General features: G+C 54.5%; 1 non-coding gene across 1 annotated transcript; it reads right to left on the bottom strand.

The window, feature by feature from the left end:
• Window positions 1-2,699: 2,699 nt before the first annotated feature.
• On the bottom strand, window positions 2,700-2,772 carry TRNAF-GAA (transfer RNA phenylalanine (anticodon GAA)). The gene has a single exon. It is a non-coding gene; the product is annotated as a tRNA-Phe (tRNA).
• Window positions 2,773-6,321: the final 3,549 nt, after the last annotated feature.

The following is a 6,321-nucleotide window of genomic DNA, read 5'->3' as shown; positions in this document are numbered from 1 at the left end:
AGGATAAAGGGGAAATTTGAAGTTCCAACGCCAAAGGACACTTCAATAATGGGGATTATAACATGTGGCAATTGTGGACTCCAAGGACATAGGTACACAAGCTGTCTGAAACAGTTGTAGCCTGAGCTGGCTTTGAGGGAAAACAAAAATGTGGTAATCCCCTTTATCCTCTTCAAAATTTCACATGTTTGTATATTACTTCTTCTACATAACTTACTTGTATGTTCACTGTTTTATGTGTGTATGCAAGCCTTATGCAAGGAATTCACAACCAATAACTATTGTTGCTTCTCCTACACCACCAAGAGCTCCTGCTGCTGCATCTGCTCCTCCTCCACCACCAAGAGCTCCTACTGCTTCTGCAAGATCTGGAAGAACTAGTGTTGCAAGGAATCCATCCGGAAGAGGTGCTAGTGGAGGAGGTGCTGGAAGGAGTTCAAGGGCATTCTCTGCCCCAAGGCAATCTGTTGCCTCCACTTCTGGTGCTCCTCCACCTTCTGGTGGCAAGCGATTCGAAGACCATGAAGATGCCAACGGAGTAGACGCGTGTTGTAGACGAAGAACGTCAACGAGTGACACAAACTGATCTGCGATCGAAAACCAAAAAAGAGGCACTGATCAAACGACCGGCGCGAGAAGAAAAACTTATCAAAGGATCAGGAAAAAGACTCTCTAGTGCGGCTGATCAACGCGATCGGCAGACGAATGCTAGGTACGGGATGCGCGACCCCCGGTGGCGATCATGGAGATCGACCGCCCCGAGGGCGGCGTGGTGCGGAAGCGGCGGCTAGGGTTTGGATCGAAGTTAGGTCGATACCATGTAGAAGGAATAGAGGGAATATGGTGGAATTGTTGTTGTATTGCTTGAGCCTCGTGGCCATATATATAGGAGTACATGATCATCTTGAAATACAAGACAAGGTATAATATATCATACGCTATCCTACTTTCCTAAATAACAATGATACTCAGCACTCTCTGACTTGTGTTCCTCGTCCTCTCAACAACCAAGCAATGAACAAGTGTGTTCCAGGCATCATAATTGTGTGCATAAGTTTCTTGCGGTTTCCGGTCGTAAGAATTGGCCCACCTACTTTGCTTCGTATAAGTGCGCGTCTTGACGGATCCAACCGTTCAACTCGAACTCTAACATTATTGCGCCACGTCGCTCATGTTGTGAAGCGCTCACAGAATCATTATTTTCAAGAGTATATAAAGTACATACCATATACTCCCTCTATTCCAAATTGCATGACTTAACTTTATATCAAAATTAATATAAAGTTAGGTCATTTATTTTGGAACAGAGAGAGTAGAAGTTATGAATTCCGAGAGAACATATCCTGTGAACATTGTCATAGGTACACACCACACCGAAAATAAGAAGACTACTCTCACAAAAGAGCTAAGACAGTACCCGCACCCTTCCAATTACGCAATTCGTTTAATATTTGCGGCACAAACGCAATGACTGAATGTTGCGCCAGATTATGGAACACCTAGCGTTGCGCTGCTTTCAAAGACTCCAAGCAATTAGGTTGACCACCGAGTCGAAACCTCTAAGACTCCACGCAATTAGGTTGACCACCGAGTCAAAACCTCTCCTGTACGTTGCTGTGCTCACAGAATTCCATTGCATGTTTGCATGGCAGTGGCAAGCCACGTGAGAAATTCCTCAATGAAGAAAGAGAAATCAATTTCATAGGTGTAAATATAAATTTAGCAATAATCCTACACGCACGGAGCAATACGGGCATCTCACGGGCATCTCAGCGCTAATCAATCTCTGCCCCCCTCATTTTCATGAAGGTGGGCCCCGCCTCACTCCTAATCTCCAATAAAAAACTGCCAACCAAGCACAGTCCGTTGATTCCGTAACCATCAGCCCGTGCGTGTAGCATTGCCGTAAATTTAGTCACGAGTTTAGTCGTTTGGAAGTTGAAGGAAGAACAACGGCAATCTCTGTCCCCCTCATTTTCATGGAGGTGGGCCCCGCCTCACTCCTAATCTCCAATAAAAAACTGCCAACCAAGCACAGTCCGTTGATTCCGTAACCATCAGCCCGTGCGTGTAGCATTGCCGTAAATTTAGTCACGAGTTTAGTCGTTTGGAAGTTGAAGGAAGAACAACAGCAATCTCTGCCCCCCTCATTTTCATGGAGGTGGGCCCCGCCTCACTCCTAATCTCCAATAAAAAACTGCCAACCAAGCACAGTCCGTTGATTCCGTAACCATCAGCCTGTGCGTGTAGCATTGCCGTAAATTTAGTCACGAGTTTAGTCGTTTGGAAGTTGAAGGAAGAACAACGGCAATCTCTGCCCCCCTCATTTTCATGGAGGTGGGCCCCGCCTCACTCCTAATCTCCAATAAAAAACTGCCAACCAAGCACAGTCCGTTGATTCCGTAACCATCAGCCTGTGCGTGTAGCATTGCCGTAAATTTAGTCACGAGTTTAGTCGTTTGGAAGTTGAAGGAAGAACAACGGCAATCTCTGCCCCCCTCATTTTCATGGAGGTGGGCCCCGCCTCACTCCTAATCTCCAATAAAAAACTGCCAACCAAGCACAGTCCGTTGATTCCGTAACCATCAGCCGTAAATTTAGTCACGAGTTTAATCGTTTGGAAGTTGAAGGAAGAACAACGGCTTGGTTAATTATCAACGATGTATCCGTGATGAACAGCATTAAAAAGAAAAGTAGCATGCGGTGAGCGTGGATCGAACACGCGACCTTCATATCTTCAGTCTGACGCTCTCCCAACTGAGCTATCCCCGCTTACAAATATATAGCACATATAAGCTTACAAATACCGTAATATTTTCCAGATTTAAACTCTTCAGTTTTTTTTTGTGTGTGTGAGGGGTACACGTAAACGAGCTGTCAAGTGGTCTGTTGGCGTGTTTTGTTATCGGGCAAGTCCTCTCCTCACCTCGCCCAGCTAGGAAGCGGGTTTTGGTTCCATGGAGAGCTCGCCTCGTTACACCTCAATTTCCAGCCTTGATCCAGTAGACAAAATGTACCTAAGCATAAACAACATAGGGGCCATCTAAAATACGTTAGGATATGCCTCCCACGCGCTCCCCTCCCACGCCCGTCCCCGCGCCGCCGGCGGCGGCGGTGGCTCCCCCTGCGCCGACCACGGATTCGCCTCCTGGTTCATGCCCCTGCCTCCGCCTCCGGTTGGTCGTCCGGGGGCGGTCGCGCTGCTGCGGAGATCTTTTCCTCTCCTGCGTTCATCCTCCCTGCCACGGCCAGATCCAGTTTTAACGAGCTACGACCAGGACGGTGTCTTGGCCTTCGTGGAGTTTGTCCCTGACTCGCAGCCGCCCGTGGCGTCGGTCCGGGCTGCGCTTGGGTCGGCTCAAGCCCCTCCTCCTGCGCAGGCCGCACGCCTTGAAGTTCCGGGCGGTGGAGGCATTAACTGCTCGGGTGCGGAGCAGCTGGCCGCCTCCATCCCTCCTACCTCTGGTGCGCCTTCTATGCAGGCGATACGGTCCGACGCGGGGCGCGAGGCTGAGGTGACCGGAGGCTGGCAGCTCGTCGCGTCGCGTAAAGGCCCGCGCAGTCTGGCTTTGGCCGCCCCGGCATTCAAGCCGGCGCCCATCCCCCGATGGCTCCTAGGCCGGTGCTGTAGGTGTCTCCACCGCGGGCATAGGGCTGAGGCGTGCCGTGACCCGCTGCGCTATTCACGCTGCCTCCAGAATGGCCATAAATCTCGTGGTTGCAAGAACCAGTGGAAGCCATTAAGCTTGCTGGACTCCCCCGGAGTGCCTCCACCCCCTCTCCCTCGGCCTGCCGCTGTTGCTGTCCAAGTAGCAGCTCCTGGCTCTGGTCGTGGCTGGGAGAATCCTCTGCTGCCTACTGCAACCTCTCCGGCCACGATGCTCCGCCTCGGTGATGCGTCGCTCCGTCCGGAGGAGGACTACGTCGTCGTCCCTGCAACGCCTGAGATGCAGGTTGAGTCTGCTCTCCTCTCCACCAACGGGGCAGTTGCCTGGCTAGAAGGCGCCAGGCAGGACGTCTCCTGCCAGCAGGTGGCCCCGAGCTGGCAAAGGCCCTGGGGGCGCGCCAGACTGATGTCGAAGTCGTCAAGCACTACCCCGAGCAGTTCTTCGTCCGCTTCATGTACCAGCACCACTGCGCCCTGGCGGTCTCCCTTGGCCATCTTCCTGGCGCTGGCTACCTCATCTATGTGAGGGAGTGGCGGCTCGAGGAGCACGCCGACAACGAGGACCAGCTACACCATGTTCGCCTATGCTTGGAGGGCGTCCCACTACACGGATGGAACAACTACGTCGCCACCTTTCTCATCGGCCGTGGCTGCTCCCTCGACTACATCGAGCAGCGCTCTCTGAAGAAGGAAGACACGAGGGACATGGCGCTCTGGGCGTGGACGGCCGACCCCAACACCATCCCCAAGGTCAAGTGGCTCACACTCCCTGCGCGTGGTCACCGCCGTCGGGGGCGCCGTGGGCTTCGGCATCGCATCCTCATTCATCTTGACCTCCATGAAGACCACACCAAGGCGCGCGACGACGACGACAACCCACCTCCGCCGGAAGTCCACGAGTTCACTTGGTACCGCAAGAGGGTCGATGGCACCTACATCCCAAGGGAGCGTCAGCAGCCACAGGGTGGTGCCGCTCGGCGCCCTGACAGGCGTGATGATGACGATGACCGCGACGGCCGACGGGGTCGAGATGGTGGCCGTGCTCGGGAGGGCTGGGGCGCCGGGGTGCGTCGCTCGCCCTCCCGCAACGCGCGCGATCGCCAGCGCGACGAGGGCCAGGACCGCACCAGAGAGCGCGTCGGTGGCCGTCGGCGTGATGGAGGCGTCCCTAGCAGCGCGCTGGCCCCTTCTTCGGCTGGCGCTGCTCCTGCTGTTCTGCGCGGCTCTGGGTCGGGCAGCGGCGTGGCTGCGCGCGCCCTGGAGCTGCTAGCCATTCAGAGGCCGGTGCTGACTGATGGTCGTGGCCGTAGCCCAGTGCGGCAGCTCTCGCCGCGCTCCGCCAGGCGCCGTTCTCAGGATGAGCGAACCCCGCCAGTGTCGCCCCCGCTCTCCCCGACCTCGGTGTTGCCGCCCAGCCCCGTTTCAAAGCGTGCTGAAGCTTCACGCTCTCCTCTGCTGCAAGAGGCACCCAACCAGCCGTTGCTCCAGCTGTGCTCGCCAGTTTCGCTTCAAAGGCCTCTGCTCTCGCCTTCCAGGCCGCCGGGGTTTCAGACATCTCCTACGCCGCCGCTGGCTTGCGACGGCCCCCTGCAGCGCACCCCCTCACCGGTGCATGGTGCGCAAGCCAAGGCCACTGAAGATCTCCTGGAGCCTCTCTTCGAGGTGAGGCAGCAGAGCATTTTTGCCACGCCTCCATCACCACCCCCATGGCCTCCCACAGCTCGCCGGAAGACGTTGGCTGGTGTGCACATATCCAGGAAGGGAGGGCTCTCGCTCCAGAGGAACAAACGTACTGGTGCAAGTGTTGCTACGATGCCAGCGACCAAAGTCGCCGAGAAGATGGTCTGCCGCACGCTCGGGATCACCAGAGATGGCAAAGATGTGACGGAGGCAACTCTGGAAGAGTTCACTTCCAAGTTCAAGGACCAGCTAGCTCCAGAGGTGATTATGGCCATGAGGGAGTTCTTTCATCTGGATGACCCAGCGGTCAACGGCGTCGAGGACGCACTGATTGAGCATGGTGAAGAGGGAGCACTGGAGCTTGCTCAAGAGGGAGGTGTAGCTATCCTGGATGCTTGAGGTTCCTAGTTTGTCTGTTAGGGTACTATGGATCCTTATGTTAGTCCACCCTCTTAGTGCTCCATGGGGTGATCTGTGTGTTGTTCGTGTTGTGGGTGTGCGTTGTATCAGGTGTGATAGTGTTGTGGGTGCTCGCTGTTGCATGAGAGAAAAATCATGCACTTTGGTTGTCGGTCTGCTGTGTTGTTTTGCTGACGCTGGAGTAGCTCTCCTCTGCCTGATGACCGTGCACAGCTGCTGTCGCTGCCAGAGGTCTTGTGTTTTTTGGTGTGACCCATGACGACACAGCCCATCAACACGTTAAGTTGGAATGTTCGCGGTCTAAACAACCCGGCGCGGAGGTCAACTGTTAGTGCGACGATTGCAGCCTCCTCATGCCAGCTTGTATGTTTGCAAGAGACTAAGCTTGGCTGCGTTGATAAATTCATTGCTGCTTTCCTTGGTGGTAATAGGCTTCAAGGCTTTGTGCAACGCCCGACTCTGGGGACTAGGGGAGGGATTCTGCTACTTTGGGATGACACGGTCCTCGACGTCTCCGATATCACTGCATCGACCTATTGCCTCTCTGGTACGGT

The sequence above is a fragment of the Triticum aestivum genome, chromosome 5D (assembly GCF_018294505.1).
Source record: "Triticum aestivum cultivar Chinese Spring chromosome 5D, IWGSC CS RefSeq v2.1, whole genome shotgun sequence".
NCBI classification, from domain to species: Eukaryota; Viridiplantae; Streptophyta; class Magnoliopsida; order Poales; family Poaceae; genus Triticum; species Triticum aestivum.
The sequence above is the reverse complement of the archived record's forward strand: the minus strand, read 5'-3'. Positions and strand labels throughout refer to the sequence as shown.